General features: G+C 42.1%; 1 protein-coding gene across 5 annotated transcripts in view; it reads left to right on the forward strand.

The window, feature by feature from the left end:
* SPNS1 (SPNS lysolipid transporter 1, lysophospholipid) overlaps nucleotides 1-13914 on the forward strand; it is a 194249-nt gene that overhangs the window by 8248 nt on the left and 172087 nt on the right. The window lies entirely within an intron of this gene.

A 13914-nucleotide genomic window follows, 5' to 3' on the forward strand; every position in this document is an offset into this window, starting at 1 on the left:
TTCGGCACCACGCCAAAATACGCTCGCCGAAACGAAATGCAAAAATTTGCTGACTGTCATGGTGCAATGGGATGGAAAAGAAAGCATGGCACAAATCAATCGCTGTGTACCATTCTGCGTCATGAGGGATCTGATATAAAATCACAGATGGATTCGGTACAATGGGACAACATGGTACAACAATTTTGTTTATCTTTCTCAGATCTTGCACTATTCTGAACTTCCCACTAGGCTTTTTCAGTCCCATTATTGGTGAATTACATGGGCTACTCATTATTTCTCTCAAAATTCCTTGTTTTATCATTTTCTCAATCACAGGAGTAACTCCTTCGATTATTTCAGGTGTCAATTTATATTGTGGGACATTTAGGTAACATATTCCTTCCTTTACAGTTATTTTTACTGGATCTACATTCCTCATCAATCCTACGTCTTCTCCTATAAAGTCCCAAACTTCTGCTTTTACTGATTGCTTTAATTCTTTTGGTAGTTCATCAGGGTTAAATACAGCATAGGTTCCTGTAACCTCTTTCTCTCTGTTTGCCATTGTCATTTTATACAACACATCATCATCTGGTGTTTCAAAGGCTATTCCATCTGGAGTACAAAATATAGTGCAATTCATCTTGCACAAAAAATCTCTACCTAACAAGTTCACAGGACTGGTATCGCACACTACGAATCTGTTCATTTCAGAAAATTTCCCTATACTCACTTTCACTGGTTCTGTAAGGTAAGTTTTAATCTGTCTGTTGGACACACCAACTACTTGGATCGTTTCATCCGAGAGAGGAAGATTCTTGACATCAGCTGATCTAACAGTTGATCGTGTAGCACCAGTATCAACTAGGAAAGTAATATTTTCATTATCAACTTTTCCATCTACAAATGGGCCTGTCTGGTCTACTTCTAGAGTTGCGCCAAGTACGCACTCTTCTTCCTCCCTTCGGCACGTCAATAACCCTCTTCTGAATGGCTTTCATCGCGTTGCAGCCAATACTGCTAAGCAGCGCTAGCGCGTTGCGGCTTATTTACCTGTTCTTCGTTGTAGAATCCATTCTCCTTACTATACTTCTGGCAATTTTTGTTCTGTGGAAAAGGTGGTTTTGGCACCTGATTCTGTTTTGTTACACCCTGCTGTTGTCGTTGCTGTTGACCACTCACCTCATTCTGCACCTTTTGGATTCAAGGATGAATTTTCATCGTTGGTACTTTGTGGATTCTTACACTCTGATTTCCAATGCCCTATCCTAACGCAATTATGACACGGAAATTTCTTCTTAGCTTCCTCAATATTCCCTTTATTTTTCCCAGGATTAAATCTCTGTTTTGACCCAGCTTGTTCTACTAATTGTGCTTCCTGTCTGTCTGCTACTTTTACCTGTGCCCACATAGCCTTCTCTTTTAGTTTTCGCTGTTTTGCTTCAATTTCATCACTGAAATATTTAGCATGCCTCAATACTTCGTCTATTTTCTTATTTTGCCAATCAACCGTATGCTGTTTAATCATTTCACTAATTTCTGGACGAAGACCATATACAAATCTGTATATGGTCAAATCCTTGTCACTCAAATTCTCATCTCCACTGAATTGTTTAAAGGCTAAAATTAACCTCTCATAATAGGCATGTACTGATTCTTTGCTTTCCTGATGTTTTCTGTCAATTTTCACCCAATCTGTCTCTTTAGGGGGTACCTTGTTCTTCAAAAATCCCATAACCTGTTCGTATTTCTTCATTGCCTCAGGGTCTGGAGCTCCTGTCTTTGGATCCCTTGGGTATTCCTGTGTCGGCCAATCTATTACTATTTTGCATTCTGTTCATAGATCTGCTGGTACTATTATGTCAAACAAGCTATTCAGATCAATCCACAATACTTTGGATAGTTTCACAAATCTGTCCACCTGTCTATACCACTCGACGGGTTTTTCACGCAGTCGAGGGAAGTCATTCGTAAATGACAAAATATCCTGTCTGGTCCATGGGACATGTACATATCCTCCTCCCGGAATCTCTCTCATAGGGTATTTTGTCACAACCTTCTCTTTTTCTCTCATAGGATAGGATGAAAACGTTTGTCTAAAACTTCGTCTCGCTTACGATACCATCTGCTCTTCCATTTGTCCACATCTCCCCATTTTCTCAATAAAATAATTATATCCTTAATCTGACCTGTTCGTCCTGTGGTATTCATGTTTTCAATATCTTTTTCGGTGAAATCTCCACGATAGGGTTTCTGTAAGGCATTTACCTTTTCAATATCAATACCCATCTCATTTGCCACTTCTTCTAATCTTTCATGAAGACTCTTCGCTCTCCATGTTATGCTTTTGCACAGAAATAACAACTCCTCATCTTGGTAAGTTTTTAACTTCTCTGTCGGGATAGTTCCCACTATTAATTCTTCCAGTACCATTCGTAATTTAGCTACATCTATTGACTGGGATTCCTCGTCTTTCTTTTGAAAGCTTCTCAACCATTCACTCAACTCCTCTGTAGATGGTCCTACTGGCTTCTCTACATTTCCTTGTCCAAAATCTTTTTGAGTTTCTGACATTTTCTCTATCATTGTCATACGTTTTTCTGCACAGTTTTGACCTACAAACGGGTTATTTGAAAAATTCGGTTCAATCATACTCCTAGTCTGTCTCCATGGATTCTCACTCTGACTCATTCTTGGTTGTTCAACCAGTTTATTACTTTTATAAGGAACTGTCAAACAATGTTCACTGTCTTTCTGCTTGTCATAAATAGGCATTACTGGTACAGTTACCGCTTCCAAATTCTTAGTCAATTCTCTGTTTTTTCTCGGTTAATTCTAGGGTTGTTTTTGCTAATTCTGCAGAATTTTCTCCATCCAATTTTCCTCTAGACTTCTTTTCTACCTCTCTATTGGAATTGTTTCTTCCCAAATCTTGGAACTCTGGTTCTGATATTATGATTCGTACTGTTTCTTTCATTGGGGCGCTTGGGGTTAAAATTTCTGGTTCTGGTCGGTAGGGTGGTGGATTCTTATGGAACATATCATCAAGTACATCATCCTCTGATTCATTCATTCCATACCCTCTTGATTCCACATTATGCCTCTTTTCTATACACTTTCGTCCTTCATTCTCTCCTGCAGTTCTTACGGGAAACAAACCCTCAGTCATACTCGCATTCCGCCACCTTCTCATTCGATCATCATGCGTCTCATGTCCGTATGATCTGCCAAACAGGTACCTATATCCTCTACCATTTCTCTGTCTTTCTCGGTCATGCATTTCGTCTTCCCACTCCGTCAAAGCCTCAAATTGTGTAGGTCTAGGTCTCGGTTCTAAATTCATCATTTTCTCTCGCAAATTTCTCAAAACAGCCAAATTAAATGAACCATGCTCTGGAAAAGCCAACACTCCATCCTTTTCGGTATATTTTACCCAGTTATCTAACCAAATACAGGTGTGATATCCATATTTCGCAACCATGAAGGATGTAGGGGTTTTCGGCGGAGGAACTAACTGTCCTTACCTAGTTATGATTGGTTTGTCCTTCTTAAACCACTTCTTAATTCTACCAAACCAAGACTTTTTCTCTTTTTCTGGTGGATCGTAATACATTTTCCTTCCTTCGTGTCTCACTAGTCTCCTCCTTACGACTGTACCGCTTTTCTATCCAATCGCAGCGCGACTCACACTAACGCACCAATCCGGAGCATCTACGTCACTGTCACAATTCTCAAATCCCAGCGCGACTCACACTAACGCACTAATTGGGAGCGTTTACGTCACCCTGTATTTCTCCACTCCTAGCGCGGTGCACACTAACGCACCAATCTGGAGAGTTTTACGTTTCTGACCGTCTGTCCAATCCCAGCGCGGTCATTCTGAAGTCAGCAGCCGCTGACTCAGGTCATGTTCCTGTCTACTCCTCCTTTACAAATCTGCTCAGCAAGTGTTTGTTTCAATTTCTACAATTCTGTTAGTAACAACATAAAAACGCCACCATTGTCTGCTTCGCTAACCAAGGACTAGCAATAGACCTTTCTCACGAGAATTCCGTCTTTCCGAAGAGCAGCACTTACCTCTGCCCTACTACGGAATCGTTACTTCCGTTGATAAAGTAGCACATCCCTCTACTTCACCCTTCTAACAAGCATTAGCTAACCGTTTCTCCAGAATTAAGACACATAGTTGGAGACCCAATGCTCCTGAGAAATAAAACCAGAGTTTCACAATTAACCCGAATGCCTTTACATTCACGCACTTTCACACAAGAATGTAGTACATTCACACCGAATCCTGTCTTTCCCGAGAACAGCGAACAGTCTGTCCTACTACAGAATTATGACATACGTTAACAAAGCAGCGCTTACCTCTCCTTTGTCCTTCTAACAAGCTCAGAGAGTACCTATTACCTTTCTAGTGATAAGCGTTATCGGAATGCCAGTTGGATCCCTGGTACCTAAGACCAGAATTTCACAGGTAACCTTCGCTATCATACACACTCTATCTCTCTCGCACAGAAAATGTCTCTAATGGCAACACACGGCGATGTCACCGAATCGAACCCAGACAATGCGTCGTGCAACTTCAATCGTCACACGTTTTCTCCTGTGTACCTACAGGATAACAACAATTCCGTCTTTCCCGAGAACAGCGCTTACCTCTGCTCTACTATGGAACCGTTACAAACTTCCGACTTCCTACATCCCAGAAGCAGTGCAAACAACATAAAACTCAACACAACTCACCATAGAGTGTTAGTACATAAACCAATAATCAATAAGCTATTTACACGCAATAATCACCAAAACAATAAAAACCACCGTCTTGCTACCAGAAAAACTGTTGCAGCGTGGAACATCAAATTCCCCCTTCGTCACAGACCAAATACCTCCGCATCAAATTCACTCATATACATTCATTGGTGGGGCCCATAACACCAATACTTACACTCCGTTGATCTGCTTTCCTAGGGAAATAGGCTTCCAAACGCTGACATGAAAGGAATACCTTTACCTTACACTAAACACATTGACTTCAGACCTAAGATATCCCTCTCATAAGGAGATGGATCATTTAGTTGTTGTGTATGATTTTAGTGACTAAACTCGTCTATCTACACATTACTTCTTTATCCTAATGCTCTTCTTCAAATAATCGACACAACACATTTGTCAATTAATCAAGTATTCTTTATCTAAGAAATACTGCAAGAAACGTTAGAAATAATCATCAGCATTTCGGAACATCATATTTACCTATTCTGGCTAAAGTCGTCCTCTAAGTCAGTCAGTCAAGGAAGAATTTTATTCAGCAAAGTTAGGCCGCAATTCAGTCTCTCAAAGATTCAGGATAACAGCTGTCCAGCAGTGTCACCGTCCTCTACGTCAGCATAACGTCAGGAAATCGATTTCGTCAAAGAAGAGCAAGACCATGCAATAGCAATCTGTCCAATTCCCTACCTACTTTTATAATGAAAATAATGTCAAAGAGTATCAAGATCGGGGTTTAGAAAGTCCTGATTGGTCGACTTGGGGTCGTGAGATGCAGTTCTCAGGGTGTCAAACGATGAACTCATCGCACTTGCTGATTCCGTTTTTTAAATCAAGCATTGTCTTTGGTATTGGCTAGGTTCCCGGAGCGTCCTTGAACGGTACATGTTCTCCCGGGGTCAGGTCCAGGCCACTGCTGCTGGCGGTGACGCCTGCGCACTTCACCCAGATCCTCGTGTTGTCAGGGCAGTCACGTTTAACGTCTCGTTCAGCCATCTTGTATAGGCCGAAATGGTCAACTTAAGCAAAAGAAACACAAAAACGTAATTAAAACATAGAAATGACTAATAAAATGTTATCCCCTTGCTAATACCCATATGTGTGTGTATTTATCTAGCAGAAGCAAGTAGAGAGCAGTAGAGAGTAGTAGAGGGCTGCTACCGGGCAAAATGTCTTGTATGAGGCTAATATATAGAGTCGCCTCAGCACCAGCATTGTCAATTTAGCATTATCTGATTCAAAACAAATGTACAGGGTCACCTCCGCGCTCTCTGCTGTCGAACAAATGACTTTGTATGACTCAAATATGCAAGGTCACCCCGGTGCCTTCTGCTACTGCACAAAACGGCTTCTATGAGGCAAATATAGGGGGTCACCTCAGCACTCTGTGCTCCCGAGCAAACAGCACTGTGACTTCAACATTGTCTGATCTAAAAGAAATGTACAGCGTCGCCTCGACACTTTCTGCTACCAGAAAATACAATGTAAATCTTCTGAATGAATGAATATATATATATATATATATATATATCTATATATACACACAAAACTCTTTGCTATTGATCAATGCCGGTCTCTCAATCGAGCAAACTACATTGTAACTTCAGAAGTATGTTGTCCAGATCTAAATAGTGTCACTTCAATGAGCTCCACTACCGAACTGAAAATATGGGCTGTCCTCAACACTCTCTGCCACGGTGCGTTATTTATTTAATTTTTTTATGTTATCTTGCGTGCATTTGTAGGGCGCGCTTACTTTAATAAGGTACACGTTGTAATTTCGACTTTGTACGCTACAAAATAAAGATAGGGCTTTCCTTCAGCCACTACCACGCAAAAAACACAGGTGACCTCAACGTTCTTTGAATAAACTACACTGTCATTTCATCGTTGTGCCATAGAACAAGATGCACTGTCACTTGACCGTTAACAACACGCACTTCACTGCTAGTTAACAACAGGCAGTGTGACGTCATCGCTGTGTCGCACGGAGAGGACGCAGCGTCGCTTCACTGCTACTGCTTACACATAGTGTGACGTCACATCGCTGGTGTGGCAGAAGATAGTGCAGTTTACGTTCTGTGCTGTCTTTCGGAACAAAATGCAACGTCGATTCAGCACCCACTTCCAAAGAAAAGAACAGGGGGTCCATTCAGCATTCGGCTGTAGTTCGAAGTACAAACTCACATCAGCACTTTTTGAATCAACATAATAGAGATAACCGTCCAGGCTATGGTACAGAACAACAGTGGTAAGCAGCTGTGTCTCAGAGAGAGAGACGGAAGGCGAAACAAATAGTGCTTCCCCAGTAAATAAATGCACTAGTGTAACGCCGCGGGTAAAAGATCCAATCCCGCAGGGCGTAGATAAAAGGAGACCGGGTGGCAACAATAAGGCAGTGACATGCCTTCAGTGCAATCATTGCACTGCCTTTGGCATAATTCGTGACGCAAAACAACGCGCACAAATCAAAAGTTAAGGCGGAGCTGGGACAAGGCTTCTGGAATCGTATCGTTTCCAAGAAGCCTCGTATGACGAGGCAGCGCATGCGCTGCCTACGTCAGGCCGAGACCTAAAAAACAGTAGGGGAACTGTGATGCTGCATGCAATAGAGCAGGTTCAGTGAGCGTGGGGCGGGGTCAAAGGTGTTTCTAAAAAAAAAATATAGATATATTCTGTAAGCTTTTTCGTTTTTCACCTTTCGGTAGCTACATACAAAATAGCGCACAGCTTAAGTGAGAAATAAAAAAAAGTTATGTTAATCAGTGGCTAATGCACTCTAGTACATTATGAAACTTCTACTAGTAAATGCACTGCATAGGTCTGGGTGTAATAGAGACCCACACATTAAATCTTAGTTGGTGCAGTGGAGAGTAGGGACTTGTGTATTTTTAGCGCTACAAGGTCCCAGCCTGTGACAGAAAGCATTGTGAATATGTAGGTCAATATTTTAAACTTGCATTGCACACAGTGTAAGATAGACTGCTACAAAATGTGCAAAAAGTTTTAAGATTAAATGAGGGTTTCAAAATATAAATTTGAATAATACCCAGAGTGTACACAATGCATTTGTTTTATATAGCTGTCCCTTAAAAGCAAACACTTCACCACTCAGCAGTAGCTCCCTTGCACTACCACTTAAAAAGCGTACATCTTTGTCATCACAAAACTTTAAGCGATTCTGTCAATTAAAGCCAGTACAACTTTCAAACACCCTTTACATTTGCAGATTTAACTAGTTGTGCACATTTGCCATTATTTCAGGCAGCAAGGCATGTGACCTGGCAAGAAAGCTTGTTTATTGTTTAGTTGCCTGCCCACCTTCAGTTTCACTGCTCGGGAGACTCCGTGAATGATACTTCAGCGGAAGCATTAAAACTATCGGAATTAATCATCCCGGGACAGTTGTCTTTTTACAAAAAGTAGGGAAACGGTTTTCCATGAATTAAGACTGTTTGGGCATGTTGTGCCCCTCCGATCCTGCCCACTTAGACCACTGGTGGGACTTACAGTGACGCAGCACTGTTTTGTTTTACCTTTTATCTCGGTGAAAAACGCTCCTCGCTCGCACGCGCCGCTCTCGTGCCTCAGGTGGTTGCTGGCGCGTGTATATCGATCGCATACACAGAGCGGTGACACAAACCCTGCCTCAAGCGTCTTCTTGTGTACTATGATGACGGCTTCTTTCCACGGTGTATGATGCTACTCCTCTGCTTTGCCTGGCCCCACCTGCCTGCTCTACATCGCTCAGTGTGTCCCCAGCACATTGAGTACCAGCATGTGGAGGCCATCTTGGATCAGGACATTCTTCCTTGCAATGCAATGCATTTTGAGCAGAAGGCGTACCTCAGTGAGACAGACAGTGTTTATTCTGAAATTTCTTGTGTCAAGTGCGCACCTCGTTTGAAAGGTGTGGTGAGGTTTGCTGTTGGCTCGATGCGTGTCTCGGCAACACACACCTTTTCATTGTTATTCTGGTTGTTGGTGAAATGATGTCACTTCAGTCGGACGCGTTTCTCGGTGACACGCACACCAGTCGTGCTGAAACCCCAGCTGATAACTAAGCACCATGATTGTTGGGCGTTGTGAAGTTTTCTTTTTAGCTTGATGTGTGTCTCAATAACACACACTCTTTTCCACTGGATTTCTGCTGGTTTGGTGATCTCAGTGACACGTACACCAATGCCTATCATCAGGCATTTTTAACTTAGCAACGTCTAATCACACAAGGTGACATTTCTTCCCTTAAAGCCATAATTGTATGACAGAAAGAGGCTGTGGGGCAATTGGGGGTGTGGTTTAAGAAACTTTGTTGGGGGTCCTTTTCCAAATTTACGTTGTTAGCCTATAAATGTCGCATGTTGTATGTATAGGGTTGTTTGGGTTAACAAGTAGTGTATTGTCTTGCTGGTGTTAAGTTTACAGCTGGTCTACTGTTGGGTCTTTCATTGACCTTCTTTTACCCATATCTTTTACATGGGCACTCTTGGGGTGTAATTATCTTTGTAAGTAACTTTTGTCAGAGTATTGTTGTCATGCAGAATGTCACAGCACCACTTTTTTTTCTGATGTCACCTGGGGATCCTCCCATACAGTGGATTAAGTGGAAGAAAGTTTTCGCTCACTATGCAAGGGTGTGTTGGACTTCCTTGAGCGCTGAAAGGAATACCTCGTTGTTATTACACTGTCTGAGTCCGTAAAGGCAAAATGTGTTTGAGCACCTTTTGGAGTTGTCAGGTGATGAAGTAGCTGATCTGAATGAATATGAAAATTGTTTGAGAAAACCTGACGTGCATTATCTTCCCATGCTTAGTATGGTCCTTGAGCGCTATCACTTTAGAAAGGGAATGCAACGACAAGGAGAGACTGTAGAGCAATATATAACTGAGTTACGTAGATTAGCCTCCACATATGGGTTTGGGAGTGCTAATAAAGAGTGTTTAATGGTATGTTATCTTAATTTGCTCTTGTATAGCGCATGTACACCGGCAGGTCTCTTAGCGCTTTGGAAGAGGGAGAAACATAATAAAAAAATGGACCAGTTTATGCTAGGGTCCATGCTAGAAAAGGCCAAAGAAACCATGTAGCAAAAAGATAATCCCTTTCTGCGTGAAATCTTGACAATAGCTAAAATTCATGAACAATCGAAGGCCTGTGTGAACATTATTCACAGGGATGAATTATTCACGAACAAAGAAAATGGCAATATTTCTGTTAAGATTGTGTGGGGAAAACTCAGTAGGTGTGGGAAACGTCAGTAGGTGAGAAGCCCAACATCAGAAAAACAAGACAAAGCAGATGCACTTAGCAACACAGCCAGAACATTTTCTGGCAAATGTTTTCGCTGTAACAATGGTGGTCACATGACAAACAACAAGGACTTCCCAGGGTAGAAAGCTGTTTGCAAAAGTTGAGGGAGAAAGTGACCCTTCACAAAGTGTTGTAAATCTAATTTAAAGAAAGTGAAAGAAATTGATTGAGATAATGGTGACAAAGATAACCGTGATGAAAGTATTTTATGAGCAGATGCTTGCGAGTAGTGTGGATACGTTGGGGTACAATAGAACTTAAGGATAGAACTATTCCAGTAATGATATGTTTCAGTAAAAGGAGATTCCCTGATTAGTTGGTTACATCAATGTGACTTGTATGTATATCTTGACCCTAATGAGACCCCTGCAGTGTGAATGAGAGATATACCAGTGGTCAGGAGTGTGCTGTGAGTTGTTGAACTAGTATCAGATGTTTTCAGAAATGAGTTGGTTATCTCAGGAATTATGTACACAGGATCAAACTCAAAGCCAATGCGGAACCCACAATTGTGAAGGTTAGAAGTGTTCCTTTTGCGGGAAAAGAAGGCATGAAGAAAGTACTGGATAAATTGATTCACAACTGCATTATTCAAGAAGTGGAGGCCTCTGAATGGCTTGCACCAGTGGGTATGACATGCAAGGCCAAAGGGGAGGCTAGGTTGTGTGTGGACTTAAAGGAGCTCAGTAAGGCTGTGGTTGTTGACCACTTTCCCCTTCCCATTATAAGCAAGATGCTCAGCTTTCTTAGTGGGGCTAACCATTTTTCATTGCTGGCTCTACGTTCGGCATATCACCAGATAAAGTTGGATGTGGGATAACTACCTTCACAACTCCCTTTGGAACTTTTACATTTTTTAGAATGGCCTTTGAACTCATCTTAGCAACATCGGTGTTTCAGAAAGCAACGGAAAGGCTGTTGAAGGGTGTGGAAGGTGTGAAAGTGTATCATGACGATGTGTTGGTGGTTGGTTCGAATATAGCTGAGCATAACGGAAGGTTACAAGAACTCCTGGAAAGACTGCAGAAGGGAGGTTTGACGCTTAAATGGGAGAAGTTTAGGTTCGATGTTCCAGAAATCGAATACTTGGGTCATTTGATTACCGGGTCAGGAATTCGGCCAAAGACTGGGCTGCTTGATACCATTAGGTGTTTACTGTCTCCAAAGAGTAAAAATATGATGTGGTGACATTTTTAGGCATGGTGGAAGTCTACATTAAATTTGTCCCCAAGATTGCTGAAAGAACGTTTTTTTATGAGGCAGCTGCTTAAGAAGGGAAAGGAATTTGTGTAGTGTGATCAGTGTGAAAGGAAGTTTAATGATGTGAAGCCCATGTATGAGAATACCTTAGATCTTGGAAGTTTTGATACTAATTATGACACCATTGTCATGGCTGATGCCAGTTCCAGTGGGTTAGGGGCTGTATTGTTAAAGCGGTCTGGTGGTAAGTGCAGGACCATTTTGTTCATATTGCATGTCTTAAGGGGTGCTGAGTACAATTACTTGACAATACAGAAGGAGGCTTTAGGAGTATGTGTCTTCTGGACTGTAAGAAGGCTTAGGAAGTTTCTTTGGGGATGCAAATTTGAGGCAAACATTTATTCTAAACCTCTTAAGGAGTTTTTCATGAAGAAAGGTATTCATTAAATCATGAGCCGCATTCACAGGTGAGTAGTGGCGGAATCGGAGTCTGATGGTTTCATTTAAGAAGAACATTTTGGTGGCGAAGAGTTTGAAGGGGAGATAAATGTCTGTGTAGTCACAGGAGGAGTTGCACAAGAAGAAGAATGGAAAAGGCAACAAGAAAATTAGAGTTAACAAAGTTGTCAGGATGGTCTCAAGTGGTTGGGTGAGCAAGTGTGACGAAGAGAGGCTAGAAAATTGACGGGTGCGAGACGAGTTAACAGTGGTTGATGGAGAGCTGAGGGGAAGCAAATTGGTGCCTCCTTTCGAAGGTGAGAGGAAGATTGGTGAGGAGTTCCCATGGCAGCCACATGGGCATCTTAACCCCTTCAGTGCCCGCCCCTTTCCCCGCCCTGTGCCGGCCGTTGCATTAGCGGGCGGGGTTTATGACGAGCTGGTCTCGTCATGGGCACAGCGCAACCGCGGCCCATGACGAGACCAGCTCGTCATGGGCATTGAAGAGGTTAAAGACCAACTAGAGAGTCAGGGAATGTAATTGGTGGAGAGGTAAGAAACTGTTTAATGCATGTAAAGCGACAAAGTATCGGAATGCATAACCCAGCCCATGGTAATAAGGAAACAAGCTTCAGGACCATGGACTGATATTGCTATGGATATTCTTGGGCCAGTTAATCAAGCCATGTGATGGGTATGCCCTGATATGCATGGATATGTACTCTCGGTGGCCGTAGATTAAGGTGGTGAACTCTATTGAGTCAAAGGATGTTATTTCTTTCCTTGATAAGCTGTTTGAGAGAGAAAGCTTTCTGTCAAGCACACTCTCAGACAATGGAGTACAACTTACCTCTGGGATCATTGAAGATTATTTGAGAATGAGAGGGATTAAGTATAAGAAGGCTGCACTTTATCATCCCTAAACTAACTTAGTAGTGGAACGCCTAATTAAAGTGTTGAAAGAAAGCTTGCAATGGTCTTTGGTGTGTGGAGTGAATTGGGAGGAAGGAATAAAAAAAACAAGTTATGGAATATCCCGTAACGCCTCATTCTGTCATGTCAGTGTCACTTTTTCGTTTGTTCAGAGGAAGAGTGCCCACTTGTGAAATGGCTCTGGCTTGGGTGAATGAGTAAAGGAGAGAAGTAGATTTGAATGCAGGATAGAGAGAGAAAGAGAGGAAGTTGAAATGAAAAGAAGTACATGACAAAACCAAAGCTGTAAAGGAAACCGTTGCCATGAGATGACGTGCTGGCCTGTATCTAGCACATCATCACTGGAATGCATCAGGGTTCTATGAGAGGCAGTTACGCAGTGAAAGCTGGGAGCTGGGTGTCTTTCACTGTGGCTGGGGGGGGGGGGGTCTATTCCTAGACTTAATAGAGAGGTTGAAGCAGTTCTCCTTGAGTTGTGGTCCTTTTAATATCAGTGTTCACTGATTGCCTACTCTTTCCATACTATTTATGCATTACTTCTCAGGGCTCGAAAAATTAAAAAAAAATTGTACTAGTCCTGCAGGTCTAGTACCTTGAAAAATCTCCTTGACCTAACTGCAACCTACTTGACCTCCGTCTCCGAAAGCGGACCAAATGTGACAAGATAACCAGATTTAAAGGCATCTTTATTGCTCATTCACTTTGTGAGCAATAAAAATGCCTTTCAATCTTCTCTTGTCACATTTGCTCCGTTTTCAGAGACCGAGGACAAAAGTTAGTTTGTCTTCCTACTCGCCAGAAAGGGGGAGTAGGACCTAAAAACAGCTCGCCCTCAATAAATTTAGCTCGCAAATGCGAGTGGTCGAGTGGATTTTTCGAGCCCTGCTTTTACTTCCCTCTTCCTTGGTATAACAGCCCAAGGTGGACTGACCTCCAGCACAGGATAAGTTCAGAGCTAAAGCAGTACTAATATGTGAGTGGTAATTCGGCACACCTAGTGGGTGTAATAAGGGCGTACATTCCCACATTTTAGAGCAGGCAAGTGGGAGAGTTAAAAAAATATAATTGGGATGATTGCAATTTAAGCATTAACCTTTGATATTGGAGGTAATTCTTGGTGGGAAAGGTGGTATTGTGCATGTCAGGCATTAACATTTCACTTTTGCCATGTTTCCTGCAGATCCTTAGTCTGCAGTCCTAATCAGGTTTCTGCATGCCGGAACCGGAGGTGTGAGACTAACCTTGAAATCAGTAGTTTCCCGCCTGAATTGGGAGAATTGG

Source organism: Triturus cristatus, chromosome 7, assembly GCF_964204655.1.
Source record: "Triturus cristatus chromosome 7, aTriCri1.1, whole genome shotgun sequence".
Classification (NCBI taxonomy): domain Eukaryota; kingdom Metazoa; phylum Chordata; class Amphibia; order Caudata; family Salamandridae; genus Triturus; species Triturus cristatus.